Here is a 17,068-nt window from a genome sequence, read left to right as displayed (position 1 = left end):
TAAGGCCCCCAGAGACATCCCTTTGTGAGAAGTGCATGAGTCATGTGCAACAGCAGGCTGGAAATATTAAAATTCTCATTACTGCATGGAAAAACTATCTCAGACTAATTCTTAACTGAACGTTTGATTCAGTATGAGTCTGATATAATCTCTCCTCTTTCTGACAATGATTCCAATATGCTGCCATCTGCAGAACACCCCTTTCTCTCTGAAAACAAGTTCCTGCCTGGATAATATAGTCAATGAAAATCCAGGAGGAGAGCCATATGTCACAATAAATGCACATTGCATTCTATGCTCTCTCCCCACTATTATTTTTCATGCCAGTCACTAGCTATGAGTGTTTGTTGCTCCAGATGATTTCCTCTGAAGATATGCTGGATTCAGATTCAATTAAAAAGGGAAAGGGAAAACACAGCAAGCAGCCTTCTCTTTTATGTCCAGCGCAGTGGGGTCCAGATTCTGACTATGGCCCAGGAGGGCCTTAGCTGTCACCCCTCCCTCATGGTCTCTGTTCCTTGCTGATTTTAAAAGACTGGGCAGAAACTGCAGAAGCCTGGACAATTCTATGAGCTGAGCAGGGTCCCCAGGGGTCAGATCCTTAGGCTGAATTCTCCAAGCTCATACAACGGACACTCCAGTTAATCTTCTTATCTGACCTTCGCTCTTTCCCAGAATAACTTTCCTGCAGTCTTTGTTAAAAGAACAGGGACCCACTTGTGGCTACCTCTGACATGCCTGATTGGAACAGAGAACACGCCTAGGCCAATGAAATTCTCTCTGCTAAAAGCGTAGAACTGGAACAGAGAGACCATGAATATTAAGTCAAATATGGATGTGGGAGTTTAAAGGTCACATTTGATGGGAGGGAGGGGGATACCTGGGCCAATCATGTCCTGACTTGTACAAGACATGGCCAGGAAACCCATCTGATAGAGAGAACAAAGTCAAGAGAAGAAAGAGGCTGAGGAAAGAAAAAAGTAGTGATCTCCCTAACTCTGGGTTTCCCAGCTTCAGCACTGTCGACATCTGGGGACAGATGATTCTTCACTGGGGGAGAGGGGTTGTCCTATGCATTGTGGGAGGTCTAGAGCATCCCTGGCTTCTGCCTATTAGACTTCAGTAGTGCACACCCTCCATCCCAGTTGTGACAGACAAAACTATCTGCCAAATGTCCCCTGGGGGCAAAACTGCCCGGATTGAGAACTCCTGCCCTAACAAGACATTCATTTATTTCTCCTTCAACCACTACTCAGGGCAAAACCCAGAGTCATCCTTAACTCCTTTCTTTCCTACCCTGCATCCAACCATGATTCCAATCTGCCACCTCTGCCTTCAAAATATACCCGCCATCCAACCATTCCTCATGACCTCTGCTGTGACAGCCCTAGTCCAAGCCACCAACATCTCTCCCCGAATTACCCCAAAAGCCTTCTGGCTGGTCACCCCCACTCCTCCCCTGCCGCCTTCAGAGCATCTTCCACACAGCAACCAAAAGAGCCTTTTAAATCAAGGTCTGATTGTGTCACTCCACTGCTCCAAACCCTCCAGGGTCTCTCATTGTTGTAAGAACCCATCAGAGCCCCTCCAATGGCTTATAAGACTCTTCAAGACCTTGCCCTCAGTTCTCCTGCTGACTTCAGCTCCTACTGCTACCCGGCACTCATTCCTCTGAGTCCCACTCACTCCTGTGCTGTTCCCCAAGCACACCAAGCACATTCCTGCCTCCAGGCCTTTGCGCTGGCCACTCCCTCTGCCAGGAACGCCCTTCCCCCAGATCTCTCCCTCCTGTCATTCAGATCTCTGTTCAAATGTGGCCATATGAGAAGAGCTCTCTGGGATTGCCCTATTTAAACAGGCAATCCATTTGCCTTTACCCTGCTTTACCCTCCTCATTCAATTGTTCCTCTATTGTCTCTGTCTCCCCAACTAAGCTCCTGAGGGCAGAGCTTTGCTTCATTTACTGCCATATCCACCAGGACCAGGCCTGAGCAGTGCCTGGCATTGGTGAACAACGTGAGTCTACTGTAAGTACCAGAATGCTCACTCTATCACTATTCATCATAGAGCAAACCCAGAAACAACGTGATTATCTAACGATGTGACAACGATTAAACAACGATGTATGTGCGCAGCCATTTAAAAACTTATGCTTCCGGGGCACCTGGGTGGCTCTGTCAGTTAAGCATCTGACTCTTGATTTCGGCTCACGTCACGATCTCACGCTTTGTGGGATCAAGCCCCACATCAGGCTCGGCACTGACAGTAAGAAGCCTGCTCGGGATTCTCTCTCCCTCTCTCTCTCTGCCCCTCCCCCACTTGCATGTACTCCCTCTCTCTCTCTCTCTCTCTCTCTCTCTCTCTCAACAATAAAGAAATAAGCTTTAAAAAATAAATATAAACTTATGCTTTCAAGGTCTTTAGGCTAAAATGAAATCTTGTCAGGAACCCTCAGTGTAGCTTCTCCTAACTTTAATTTTTTTTTTTAATTTTTTAATGTTTATTTATTTTTGAGAGGGAGAGAGACAGAGCATGAGCAGGGGAGGGGCAGAGAGAGAGGGAGACACAGAATCCGAAGCAGGCTCCAGGCTCTGAGCTGTCAGCACAGAACCGATGTGGGTCTTGAACTCACGAACCGCGAGATCATGACCTGAGCCAAAGTTGGATGCTTAACCGACTGAGCCCCTCAGGCACCCCGAGCTTCTTCTAACTTTGAATAAAACGTCTATGGACCCCAGACGTAAACCAAATGCAACTCTGAAAACTAAGTATATATATAAATCCCAACCTGTTACCAGAAACTGGAAGGAATGTCTGTAAATAGCAAAGATAATAAAACCAGACATTCCTGTAACTTCCAGAAACACAGTGAGTCTATGTACTTAAAGGGAAGAAAAGAGTCTCGTTATCATTTCTCACTTTCTACTCTCTGAATGAATCAAGAATTTACTGCACAAATATCAAATGCTGAAAACTCCAAACTGAGGTAGGGTTATGAAGACGTCTTGATGCTATTTGGAGTCACCACAGCAGTAACTCTGATGCTACCCTGCAGTAGAACCTTTCTACTTCTGAAGCATACTTCCCAAATGGATCTCACATTATCGTTACCAACACAGAAAGAGGAAGAGTTGCTTCCCCATTTGTTAGCTTTAAGGAAAAGTCCATCAGACAGGACGTGGGTGAAAACAGTTTCCCTCAAACAGTTCAACTGAAGAGGCTCAAATGTATTATTTGTGGAGGTTCTCAGAGGTCAGGGAAACACCACGGGTGGATGAACAATCCAGCAACTACCAACAGGGGGAGCCATTCCTGGCTCTAGGAGGTGCAAAGGGAGCTCAGAGAGTCCTGAGGTGGAGGCAAGCCTGCCCAGGGTTGAGCCCTTTATGGGGCCATGACAGCCACCCAATCAGGGAAGGGACTCCCACTGGCTGAACCCAGCAGGAAGTCAACAGTCAAGAAAATCCAAGTGTTACGGTTTATGAGAGTCTCCCAGGGGCAGAATAGAGCAGAAAATGGATCTGGAAAGGCAAAGGGAAACAAGAGAAAAATTGGGAGAGTTGCCTAAGATCACATAGCTAGTCAGCTTTAACCCCACTGTCAAAAACATGCACCCTGGGACCCCAAATACACATCCGGGGTTGAGGAGAAAGCAGTTCCATAGGCAGAAGAGGACTTCCCACCACCGGAAGGTATGATGATAGTCTCTAGGCCTTGAGGGAAGAACAGACCAAGGTTGAGTTTGTTTATGCCCTGACTAGGAGAAAGACCTCTGATTTTACAATTGAAAAGACCTTCCCAGGAGGACTGGCAAAAACTCGAAAACCACCAGCCAAGAAAGACTCAGATCTAGGAAGAGTTGACGAGTATATTTTCTCAGAACACCATTTCCACCCCAGGCTCATACTTCGGAGGATTCTTGTTTCAGAGAAGGTTGCTTTCACACTCTAAATCCAGAAAAACAACAACCCAGAAGTGATCTTCCATTTCCTCTCGTCCTTAATGTCAAATGACACCCTACTTTTGCATGCTGGAGATCCCAGCTAATCATGCTGTGTTTTGCTCTGATTAACCTTTGAAATAAGCTTTTTTTTTTTTGTCCTCTTTCTTTTTTTTGGGTTTTTTTTTTTTTTTTTGGTTGTTTGAAGCCAAGCCCTTCCTTAAAAGGTCAGTGAGCATCAAACCTAATTTGACTTCTAATTACTTTTGTAAACATTTCAGAATGAATAAATGCCAATATAATTAACCACCTAGCATATTACCTGCTCACTCCCTTTACCGACGGGGCAGATAGCCAGCAAAGCAGCATGCCAGGCTCCTCTAACCCTCTCATTTGTGATGTGGGAATTCTTTGATTGGAGTCTATTTAAATCAGAGTTTCCCAAGCTTGATTGCCCACCACAGGGCGTAAGAATTACCTGAGGATCGTAATGAAAATACAGACCCTACTCCTAGAGAATATAATTTCTTTGGTCTGGAATGGAGCTGAGGAATGTGCATTGTTTTCTTTTCATAACTTTTCCAAGTAACTGTGATGCAAAACCCAGTTAGGATATCACTGATTTTGATTGTTTTTCCCCTGGCACAGAGTCCATTACAGCTAGCCATCTCCCCTCCCCTCTCCATGTCCCCAACACCCCATACCTGTGGGCTCTTCTGCAATATTTCTCCCCTCCTGTAACTGATGCCAACATCAACCCGACTGGCTGTCTCTAATTGAGAGGGACTCGGTGATGTAAAGCTTTGACTGGCCGGGGAACTTATGATTCATTGGCACAAAAATTGTAGAGTGAAAATTCAAGCACTGTGTCATTTGTCCCCAGCCCGGTCGGTGGCCCCATTCAATTATACTGATGCCTGTCCCTGTTCCAGTGAACAGGCCAGCACCTCCACAACTGTGACTGGAGGGCCCTGGGGCCAACATGGCAGCTTGGAGACAGGAACTGAAGCAAAGACCCAGGAGGGCTTCCAGGTCCCACACTACAGACTAAGGACCATGTGGCAGGCCCATCGGTTCTACAGACATTGCGCCATGTCTCGGGGAGTAAGCAGGCAGGTGCCGAGAGAGAAGGGAAATCCCTCAAGGAGGCCACCCTACTTCTGGTCCTTTCTCTGGTTGTTCTCAAACCCTGTTGTAGTCTCAGACCCTGTGCTCAGATGCCCCTCCCCTCTCCCGGCTTCCAACTCTCACTCCTTACATTTGCTGCCAGTGCTGCTCTGGACAATGGCATCCCCCCAGGGGGCATTTACAAATGAGGAGGGGCAGGCATTTTGAGGTTGTCACAGTGGGAGCATACCGGAACTTGGAGGGGGTGTGGAGTTGAAACGCCAAAAATCGTGCCAGGGGCAAGAGACTCTGCAGCACAAAACTCTATCCCACCCAAAACGCACTCACACCCACACTGTGAAATGAGAATCACTTACAGTCTGAACACACAATTTAGCCCTTAATTATGGCTCTTTGTCAGGAAAATTTATTGCGGCATTGTTCAGGTAGCAAAAGCCTGGAAACAACCTAAAAGACCATTGATAAGGAGCCATTAAATAAAGTGCAGTGCATTCATACAAAGGAATTCCATTAGATAGAATGAGAGAGATCAATACGTACTGATACAGCACAATATCGGAGATCTATTATGAATTCTAAAAAGCAAAGTGCAGAACAGTATTACAGTATGTCTCATTTGGCATTTTGATAAAAGGGAAGGTGCTGGCCATACCTATATATTTGCATTTAGGAAGAATTTCTCCGGAAAGTAGGAAGAAACTGATTAGAGGGAAAGAGAACCAGGGCAAGAAAGGGGGAGGGGAGAGTGAGGGATACTGACTTTCCACCACACCCATATCCTGTAGCATTTTTTTAATTTTCACTATGCATGTTATTTTTCTAAAAAGAAATACCACCTCTTACGGCACCACTCTCGTTTCACATGTGTTTGCTTTGCCCTCCGCGACTACGTGTTAAATTCCTTAAAGACAGAGCTATTCCCCAGAGCACCCCATACTCCTCTCTGTCTATAGACTACTGGTTTCCTGAAAGAACTCAAGCCAGGAAAAGAACTCCTTGGAAAACCAAAACACCTGCCCATTCACACAGGACCCACGGGGAGCCTTTCCAACCCAGGCTCTCATGCCTGACCCCGGTGTGGACAGTTTTCAACGTGGAGGTTAGAGCAAGGCTGGGGATTTTCCCAAGATTGGTCACCTCTTCCAGGCAGGCTTCTCCACAGCTTAGAAACCCAAAGCCGAAGGGGCAGCAGTGACATTTGTAACGTCCCACCCGCACTGTGCCAAGCAAGCTGTTGAGCGCGTTCGCCTACGTAACTCATTTGCCTCCTAACATCCCAGGAGGCAGATGTTCTCACCCTCAATTATAGCTCAGGAAACTGGGCCGTGGAGGTTGTGACTTGCCGAAGACCACACGGAATTTGAAATTGGGCCTTCCACTATTGAGAGCTCTTTCCTACACAAAGCTGTTAAACAGAAACAATCTGGCCTTTCTTCAGAACGACGGATTGACAGAGTTACACGCATCTGGGGCAGAACCTCCACTTACAAGCTGGGGGCCTGGGGCAAAATAGGTGGCCTCCCTCGCCTCATTTTCTCATATGCAGAGAAAGAAAACGCTAACCTAGAAAGATGATTAAAGAAAGAACGAAATGACATCCTATAAGGCATTATGCTTTATGTCTGACTCATACTAGCTCAATAAATGGAAAATTCCTTTTATCTCCCTTTCCTCCTTTCATGCTACTAGAGCTGCCCTTCCAAAACCAATTTAATAGGATGACATTCTCTATTCTAATGTGTTTATTTTGAACGTTTTCAGCATCATTCCTTGCACTGTAAAATTCGAGATATCAGCAACCCTCTTCGTTCACTAAAAGGTTATTGCAATTCAAACTAGTTCTGGTCAGCTTTCAGAAGGATTTGGACAGGGACATTCGTTGATCAGTATTCTTCAAAAAACACAGTGGTAGGGGCGCCTGGGTGGCGCAGTCGGTTAAGCGTCCGACTTCAGCCAGGTCACGATCTCGCGGTCCGTGAGTTCGAGCCCTGCGTCAGGCTCTGGGCTGATAGCCTGGAGCCTGTTTCCGATTCTGTGTCTCCCTCTCTCTCTGCCCGTCCCCCGTTCATGCTCTGTCTCTCTCTGTCCCAAAAATAAAAAAAAATAAAAAAAAATAAAAACACAGTGGTTGGCCTAACAAGACATGCCCGACTTGCCCCTACCACTGTGGAGAATAAACAGACAATTGATTGCTTTTGATTATGATATTGATAGTGATGACAGCAGTAATCAAAAGTTCCTTCCTAAACCTTCATCATTTACTTTGCCTAAGTGGCAAGTACAATTTTGGCACGAAAATGTTCGTGTTATTACCCGTGTCATTACCTCTGTTGACTAAATTTAAATGAACAGAATGTTTCGAGTTGTACTAAAGCTCCAGACATCACTAGAACAAATGCTTGTCTCTTTTTATCACATTTGCAACAGATGAATTTAATCACAAAATCCTAAACGGGAAAGATTCTAGTAAGGCCACATAGTTGAGCCATTCTTCTGCCTTCAAGCAAAAGTAAACAGAAATTACCTCCGACACACCGATTTACAAAACCAACAACAACAAAATGGACGGTGCCCGTTATTTGCCTATAGGAGGTCCTCGAGAGGCAGAAAATCTACAAAATCTACTTGCTTGATGACCCAGGCCAGAAGCTGTCAACTCCAGCTTCACAAATGCCCAGAGCCCATGTGCTACTTCTCAGATATTCTGATTTAATTGGTTGCAGCTGGGACCCTGTGAATCAGTATCTTTTTTAGCCTCCTCAAGTGATTGTAATGTGCAGCCAGGGTTGAGAACCACTGATCTAGCCCTGATATTTTTTAATATCTTTATTAAAGAGCTGTAATTCACAAACTATATCATTCACCCATGTGAAGTATACACTTCAGTGGTCTTTGCTATCTTCATAGAGTCGTAAAACCATCACCACAGTCTAATTTTAGAATATGTTCATCACGCCCTAAAAGACACCCAGGCTCATTAGCAGTTACCCACTCCCCACCCCCAGACCCAGGCAAACACTATCCTACTTTCTGTCTCTATGAATCTATCTGGATATTCTGAATACCTCGCATAAATGGGATCACACAATATCTGTAATTTTGTATCTGGCTTATTTCACTTAGCACAATGGTTTCAAGGTCTGTCCATGCTGTAGCATGTATCCGTCTTTCATTCCCTGTTATATCTGAGTAATATGCCAGATCTGGATATGCCAGGTTCTGTTTCCCCATTCATTAGTGGATGGACATTTGGATTGTTACTACCTTTTAGCTATTATGAATATTCCTAACACTTAAAAGCACTTTTTCTTTAAAAGATCTGCTTTTAAAGTTATGTAAAACATTACGCAACAGTCGGAAAGCCATTCTCGGGAAGAGGACGCCAAGGGTCACCCTGCTCCTCTGGCTTCCTTTCACCACACTTCCAGTGAACACAGTTCTTCTACAACTGGCTTGTTGCCGTGTAAATATCCGACCGCCTTGCTCAGCCTTACATTCTTGGACCCTTCTATCAATGACCCAACCGCATTCCATTTCTAAACTAGGCTATGGCTTCACCTAGTCAGCTCATTACTTATTCTGACTCAGAGCAGTATTGTCCTGTTTCACACTCTAGCTCAGAACATTTTAACAGTTTGAGGGCTTGCGAACTAGCTCATGGCACCAGCTACACCAGCAGCACCATCACCTCCAACAGCTCTCTCCTCCTCCCTCCTGTCAAAACTTTATGACAAGCTCTCTTGTTAGTCATTTCATCTCCTTCTGAACTCAAATCCATGTTGTTTCCCCCAGAAAACTGCATATGAAGTCACCTCCATAAAAACGAGAGGAGCTACCGTATTTGAGGACTTACTCAGGGGCAAGCACTGTGCTAAGCACCTGACATAGATTTTTCCCGTGTACTCATGACCACCCTGCAAAATAGGCATGATTTTCTCTATGGTACCCATGAGAAAACTGAAATGTGGAGAGGTTAAGCAGCACATCCAAGGACACAGAGTGGGTAAGTGTCAGATGCAGGGATTTCCCCCAGATCAACCTGGCCCCCTGCCTTTAGATGGCACTCCCTCTGCTGTTTTGATAATCATTGAATTACTCAGCAAAATAATTGCGCCAGAGTTGTGCCGGGAGCTAGACCACGCCTGTAGAATAAAGAATTGGGTGAAACAAAACTATCCCTGCCTTCATGGGATTTACCATCTAGTAGAGGATAGGGATGTCATATATATCATCACACAGTCATGTAATTACACGTGTGAAAAGCACCACAAAGCAAAGTTGCAATGTGCTGCGAGCAAGTGTATTACCCGGTTCGGCCGGAGATGAGGGAGGGGAGCGCTAGGGAGATGACGTCCCTGAGAAGGAACAGCTGAACTCTGAAAAGCGCTGTCCTCCGTGACAGAATTCTGGAAGTCGGGAGCAGTGCAGGAGGAGTATTTTCAGAGGAAGAGGCTTACCAGCTGATAACGCAGGGTAACGGCCCTGCCTGTGAGCATCCAGTTCACCACCCTGCCCTCCAGACTTTCTTTTGTCCCTCCTTGCCTGCCTCCGGGCTGTCGCCTGCATTTGTCCTTATTTCACTTCATGCCACGTGCTTGGCTATTTCTTCAGCTTACCAGAGCAAATCGGAACCATCTTCTCAATGATCCACAGCTGCACAAAACATTCCCACTGAAACCAACACCCATTCAGAAGGGAGAAAGTGGCCCAAATGATTAGGAAACATGTTACACTCTAGTTGGCAGGTTTGCTTCCAAAAGACTTAGAGAATATTATTTCCGAAGGGCGGGGGGAGGTGGTAAAAACAAGCCTGCTATTATGCAGACACCAAATTTCGATGTGCTCGACAATATTAGAGCTGCCTTAAACTCAAGGCAGAGAACAGGGAGGCCTTCGCAGGAGGAGCCTTGGTTTTGCTGCCACCTGCAGGCCGCTTCCTGGAAGTGCACTGCGACTCGCCGACACCTCATTACACAGAGCCCCAGGCAAGAGGGGAAAACGGAGAGCGGGGTTTCAATTCACAGAGGTAAAAATAAACAGGATGGTGGGGGTCCCGGACTGAGTGGGCTGTTCCCTCTGGGAGATGACTGAGCAGCTGAGACTGGGCTGTGTTTTTTATGCGAAGCCAGACTTCCTTTTTTAGAGATAGGGACAATGCGCTGATTGACAAAATTTTGAGAACTGAATGTGGCGTTTCTACTCTTCCTGGAGACCCACTTACAGGTTCTATGAAATGGCTGCACCCACCCTACGCTTGGGATCAAATCCACACCTCCCTTGACCTCACCCTGACTTCGGACTTCCCCACTCAGTCCCAGCCACACTGAGAATCATACAATTGCCTCACCCCCTTCTCTCTGGCCCTCCAGCCTTTGCTGGGAACATGATGTTTCCAAGGCCTGAAACGACTATAATATCTGCCTATTCTCTTCTCCTCACTCGCTCGTAACCAATAGAGATCTCTGCTTTAAAGGTTCTATCCCCTGAAAACTCGCCAGCCCTTCCTGCCCCTCCCACATCATTCTCTCCCACATGCCCCCCTCTCACTCCATGTCTGTTCTTAAGACTTACCTACCAGATGCCTGGGTGGCTCAGTCGGTTTCAGCTCAGGTCATGATCTCACAGTTCCTGAGTTCAAGACCCACACTGGCCTCTGCACTGACAGTGCAGAGCCTGCCTAGGATTTTCTCTCTCTCTCTCTCTCTCTCCCTCTTCCTCAAAATAAATAAACTTAAAAAAAAAAAAAAAAAAAAAAAAAACCAGACTCACACTGGAGAAGATAAACACAGAGATCAATAAAAGAGAATCGAGGAGCGTCTGGGTGGCTCGGTCAGTTAAGCGTCAGACTTCAGCTCAGGTCACCATCTCGCAATCCGTGAGTTCAAGCCCCGCATCGGGCTCGGGGCTGATGGCTCAGAGCCTGGAGCCTGCTTCTGATTCTGTGTCTCCCTCTCTCTCTGCCCCTCCCCCCATTCATGCTCTGTCTCTCTCTGTCTCAAAAATAAATAAACGTTAAAAAAAATTTTTTAATAAAAAATAAAACAATCGAAACCCAGGAAAAGACCCACAAAGATATAGCTGGTTGATTTTTAACAAAAAGGCACAAGCAATTTAATGAAGAAAGGATAGTCTTTTCAACAAATGGTGCTGACATGATGGAAGAATCTTCATATTTAATGCAATCTCCATCAAAACACCACCAGGATAGGGGTGCCTGGGTGGCTCAGTTGGTTAAGTGTCCAACCTCAGCTCAGGTCATGATCTCACAGCTTGTGAGTTCGAGCCCCACATCGGGCTGTGTGCTGACAGTTCGAAGCCTGGAGCCTGCTTCAGATTCTGTGTCTCCCTCTCTCTCTGCCCCTCCCCTGCTCATGCTCTGTCTCTCTCTCCTTCAAAAATAAATAAACATTAAAAAAAAAAAAAACACCACCAGGATTTTTCACAGAGCTAGAACAAACACTCCTAAAATTTTATGGAACCACAAAAGACCCCAAATAGCCAAAGCAATCTTGAAAAAGAAAAGCAAAGCTAGAGGCATCACACTTTCAGGCTTCAAGTTATATTACAAAGCTGTAGTGATCAAGACAGTATGGTACTGGCACAAAATAGACACACAGATCAACAGAATAGAATAGGAAACCCAGAAACGGACCCACAACTACATGATCGACTAATCTTTGACAAAGCAGGAAATAGATAATCCAATGGAAAAAATACTCTCTTCAGCAAACGGTGTTGGGAAAACTAGACAGCAATATGCAAAAGAATGAAACAGGATCACTTTCTTACACCATACACAAAAATAAACTCAAAATAGATTAAAGATCTAAATGTGAGAGCTGAAACCATAAAAACCCTACAAAAGAGTACATGTATTAATGTCTCTGGCATGGCCACAGCAACTCTTTCTAGATAGGTCCCCTGATGCCAGGGCAACAAAAGCAAAAATAAACTATTGAGACTGCATCAAAATAAAAAGCTTCTAAACAACAAAGGAAACAATTAACAAAACTAAAAGACAGCCTATGCATTGGGAGAAGATATTTGCAAATGACATATCTAATAAAGAGGTAGTATCCAAAATATATAAAGAACTTATAAAACTCAACACCCAAAAAACAAGTAATTCAATTAAAAAATGGACAGAAGAAATGAACAGACATTTTCCCAAAGAAGACATATGGCCAACAGACACGTGAAACGATGCTAATCATCAGGGAAATGCGAATCAAAACTGCAATGAGATATGACCTCACACTTGTCAGAATGGATAAAATCCAAAACATAAGAAACAACAGGTGTGGCAAAAAGTGGCAAAAAAGGAACCCTCTTACAGACTGGTAAGAACGCAAATGGGTATAGCCACTATAAAATAGTTTGTTTTTATCTTCGTTTTATGTTATCTTTAACTAGTTTCTTATATGAAGCTAAATATATACTGACCGTACAAACCAGCAATCCCACTCCTAGATAATCACCCAATAATCACCGAAAGGAAATGAAACCTATGTTCACACAAACACCAACATGAAAATGTTTACAGCGGCTTTATGCATAATCACCAAAAACTGGGAAATAATTGGAACATCCCTTAATTTGGGAATGGACAAACACACTGTGGTATATCCATTCATTGGAATACAACTCAGCATTAAAAAGGAACAAACAATACCTGCAACAAAATGGATGAATCTCAAATGCATTATGCTGAGTGCAAGAGGCCAAGCTCAAAAGGTTACATTCCACATAATTCCATATCTATGACACTCTGGAAACAACCAACTGTGGGATCCGGGTACAGATCAGTGGTTTCCAGGGCTGGGAATGAGAAAGAGCTTGACTACAAAGAAGTAGGACGGAAGATTTTGGAGGAATAAAAACCTGTGCTGTGCATGATTGTGGTGGTAGTTAAACAACTACGAATTTGCCAAAACTCACAACACTGTACCCCAAATAGAGTGGATTTTTTTTCTATGTGAATTAAAAAATAAATTTAAAAATAGAAACAATCACCCTCAGGGCAGCCACTGGCACTTGGGACACCTTGGCACAATTTGCAAAAAGGCATCCTCGCTAGTGACAAAAGTCCCTGTAGTACTCACATTTCCAGGCATCCCCGGGAGGGAGGTTGGAGGCTGGATGCTAGCCCCACTTACCTCCATTTTCTCCCCCGAAGCCACACCTAGTGCACAAACCACTCAGCCTTTCCCAGTCACCCAGGTCTGGACTCTAACTGACTATGTTTCCCTCCCTATGCGTAAGTCCCTCAAAGAGCTTTCCTTTTTTTTTTTTTTAAGTTTTTATTTATTTTTGAGAAAGCGTGAGTGGTGTAGGAGCCAAGAGGGAGGGGCGGACAGAGGATCTGAAGCAGGCTCCACACTGACAGCACAGAGCCCTATGTGGGGCTCAAACTCAGGAACTGTGAGATCATGACCTAAATCTGATGTTTAACCGACTGAGCCACCCAGGGGCCCCTCACAGAGCTTTTCTAATCCATCACCAGAGCCCCAGCAAGCCGCTCAGTGGCTAGCACAACACATGTTTGTTAAATGGATAATAACTGATCCCCGCCTCCTGGACCTCATCTCTCAACAGCCCGCTCATGGAGCTCTTTTGTCACAGCCAACACTGGAAGCGATGCCTGTTGACGTTGCCATGGATAGGCAGGCTTCTTCCCAGCTAGAGTGTAGCACTTTCCCGGAGGAGAAATATACACGACCTGTACTACCCTCCTCCCTAAGCCTTGAGTAGTGGGTATACATAGGAAGAGCCTAATAAATGTTAGTTGATAGGTTGAAGAAACACAAAATTCTCTTCAAAGTATTTGGAGAGGAAAAATCAGGCTAACATGTAGAAAAAGGCATTTATATAACACCTTTTAGATAAAAACATTTAGACAATCCACTCATTTTTATGATTGACAAGGTTTTAATTTTCTTCCTTTGCTAACGTGGGTATGTGTTTCCAGTAAAGAATACAAATGAAACAAAGGATTAATGTTAAGTAGAAAAATGCAGCGCTGATAAAAACGGATGTTCAAAATATTTGCCTCTATATTTCCATAAATATGGCCTCTGTAATTCTGTATTTGTGTTATATCTCTGGAGAGAAACGTAGCATATGTAAGGAGGCTGTTGTGTGGAACACAGCTCGGGTTCCCATTTGTTCTTAAGGTTATCCATCTCGTAAATGGGGAGAAGCTGTAACATCAGGCATCTATCTTCCAGTAGTAGGAGCACATGCAAAGCGTTTCAGGATCCTTGGGGAAAAGGGAAAACAGCTATGGACAGCATTTGTAGGATGGGTGTCGATAAACACAGAAGAGCACTCTGAGCACTGGAAGGGGGCCACGGCAAATGTTGCTACAACGTCAGTGAGCCCAGTGATCACCAGGACTGGGCTGTCCCGTGCCTTACAGCCCCCTGCTGCAACCAAGCTGGCATGAGTCTCGATGCTGGTGCAAAATATGTGCAGTTGAGTCCGGTACCGATAGAGTTAACGAATAGCCATGCAGCCAGGCAAAGGTTTAGAAATAAGTGGCCAGCCCTAGGATTTCCTTCCGGAAGTGCAGGGCCTGCCCCTCAGGCCACAAACCTCTCTCCCACAACCACAGCCAGTGAGTGGGTAGGGATGCTGTCGTTCCTTCAGGCCTGACAGTTCCGGGGTTTTCAAAAGTTCCCTTTCCATTTCACTCACTGCGTGCAGCCTGAATCTTGCCTGCTCTGGAGAGACACAGGGGAGCCTGTGATTTTAGAGTCCTAGCAAAGATCACGCACTTGTCCATGACTCTGCTTCTGCCTCCACGAGTGATCACACTAATGGTCAACACTCTGATGGTCCCAGCTAAGGAACCAACTTGAGGCAGAGAAGAAGCTGCCAAAGAGAGTGCTTAAGAGCAAGGCCCCAAAGCAAGAGAGACGAGGCCTCTGGCATGCTCTGTGTGACCTTGGGGAAGTTACTTAACCTCTGTGAGCCTCAGTTTCCTCATCTGCAGAAGAGAGGTAATAATACCTCCTGGTGTTGCATAAGAACTAAATGAGACAATGCACATAAATGGCCCATGACAGGGCCAGATGCATAGTAAGCACATAACCAATAAATGACAAATTTTTAATCATTCTAAAGGCAAACTAGGGAAACGGCAGGTAGTATGGCCCAAGTTCTGTTGTCTGCATTCTCCGAAGCAAAATCTGAATATTCATCCTGGTGACACCCCTGTCGGAAGCTCCCAGGCGAGACACCTGCACCAAGCCTGACCCCAGGGCCTCCTGTTCACGTGTCCCATGTCACCTTTCTCTGCCACTCAGCCCTCACCGAAAGACACAATAGGCCAGCAACCGCCCATTCTGTTTCAGGATCGGATCTGATTTGCTTACTGCTTTGAACGGGCCATTTTGCTGACTGCGTTCCAAGAAACGCACTGACTCTCAAACTAAAGCTTCCGAATGCATTTGGTGGTGTCAGATGCCCGCCATGAACAAGCCAGTCCCAAATCAAGGTGCAGCTCGGTCCTGGCAGCACTGAGGAGCAGCGTCTCATCTGTGGCTCCCACGCACATCTTTTTTTCTTTTTTTGGAACCCTTTTACCCTCTCCAGGATGCCCTCTCATGCCCCCTTCAGAAAGCCTGAGCCCCATGTCCTGAGCCTCTCTTCCTAGACACTCATCTGTGACCCATGGCGGGGCTCCTTTCCTAGAGGCTTTAGGGTATTTTTAGACATTGTCCTTGAGGCAATATAGTGATTAAGAATTCAAGCTGTAGAATCAAATCCCAGCTATTACACTAATCCCTGCCTGACTTTGGCCAAGTATTTCACCTATTTAAATAACAGGATAGGGGCGCCTGGGTTGCTTCGTTGGTTAAGCGAGGGACCCTTGGTTTGGGCTCAGGTCGTGATCTCACGGTGGGTTCGAGACCCGCGTCGGGCTCCTTGCTGACCTTGCGGAGCCTGCTTGGGATTCTCTGTCTCTCTCTCTCTCTCTGTCTCTCTCTCAGACCCTCCCCCACTCGTGCTGTTTCTGCCTCTCTCTCAAAATAAATAAATATACTTAAAAAAAAAAAAAAACTAAAACAAATAACAGGATCATAACAGAACCTACCTGGCAGGGTTGAACGAGATTTCTAAAGCACTCTGCCCATAACAGCATATGGCAGGTAAGCACAAACCAAAAGCAGCAAGGTTGGCTCATGGTAGTGGCAGCTGCCTTACAGGGGACCGAAGGCCAGGCTCCCGTGAGGAAGGGAAAACCCTAAGGCGGCCGGCGCAGGGGAGAGGTGGTTCCCGAGGGGCGGCGAGGCTGTCCCAGGAGCTCCTCCCAGCCCACGTTCCCCACCGACACCCCCCAGCCCCGGGCTGCTCGGAAACACCGCGGCGCCTTCCTCGCGGAGATTTCAGTACTCCCAATGCTGGACCCTCGCCAGCGTCTCAAAGGCCTTTCGAGAACTAAGAGGCAAGGAAGAGCTTTCTCAGCAGCTTCCAGTCAATTCTGAAGAAATGCCTCTGATTTTTCTCTCCCAAAGAGCAATTTTCCGAGGGACGGGACGCCCGGGAGGGGAGGCTCCAGAGATGGAGACGGATTGCCATCTAGAGGCCGTCGTGCCACAAAGCAAGACGAGCGAGCCCAGAAGCTGTCCCTCCCACGTGCCGCAGCCTCCCACGGGGCACAATGCCAGGGGCTGCGGCTTGAAAGCCAGCCAACGGGGGAAAGGGTGCTATTTAGACATCCTTTGTTTTATTTTATTTTATTTTATTTTATTTTATTTTATTTTATTTTATTCTATTTTGTTTTATTATCTTTTAATGTTTTATTTATTTTTGAGAGAGCACAAGCGGGGGAGAGGCAGAGAGAGGGGGAGACAAGCAGGCTCTGACAGCAGCAAGCAGGATGTGGGGCGCCAACTCACACACCCTGAGATCATGACCTGAGCCGAAGTCAGACGCTCAACCCACTGAGCCACCCAGGCACCCCAACATCCTTCATTTAAAAAAAATACAAACGCA

General features: G+C 45.8%; 1 long non-coding RNA gene across 1 annotated transcript in view; it reads right to left on the bottom strand.

Annotated features, from left to right (window-relative positions):
• Positions 1-16,541, bottom strand: part of LOC111557049 — a 95,492-nt gene extending 78,951 nt beyond the window's left edge. The window contains exon 1 of the long non-coding RNA XR_006586970.1: positions 16,167-16,541. This is a non-coding gene — a long non-coding RNA (uncharacterized LOC111557049). The remainder of the gene's footprint in view (positions 1-16,166) is intronic.
• Between the last annotated feature and the right edge of the window lie 527 nt (positions 16,542-17,068).

The sequence above is a fragment of the Felis catus genome, chromosome D2 (assembly GCF_018350175.1).
Source record: "Felis catus isolate Fca126 chromosome D2, F.catus_Fca126_mat1.0, whole genome shotgun sequence".
Lineage (NCBI taxonomy): Eukaryota > Metazoa > Chordata > Mammalia > Carnivora > Felidae > Felis > Felis catus.
Note: the sequence above shows the minus strand (reverse complement) of the source record. Positions and strands in the feature narration are given on the sequence as shown.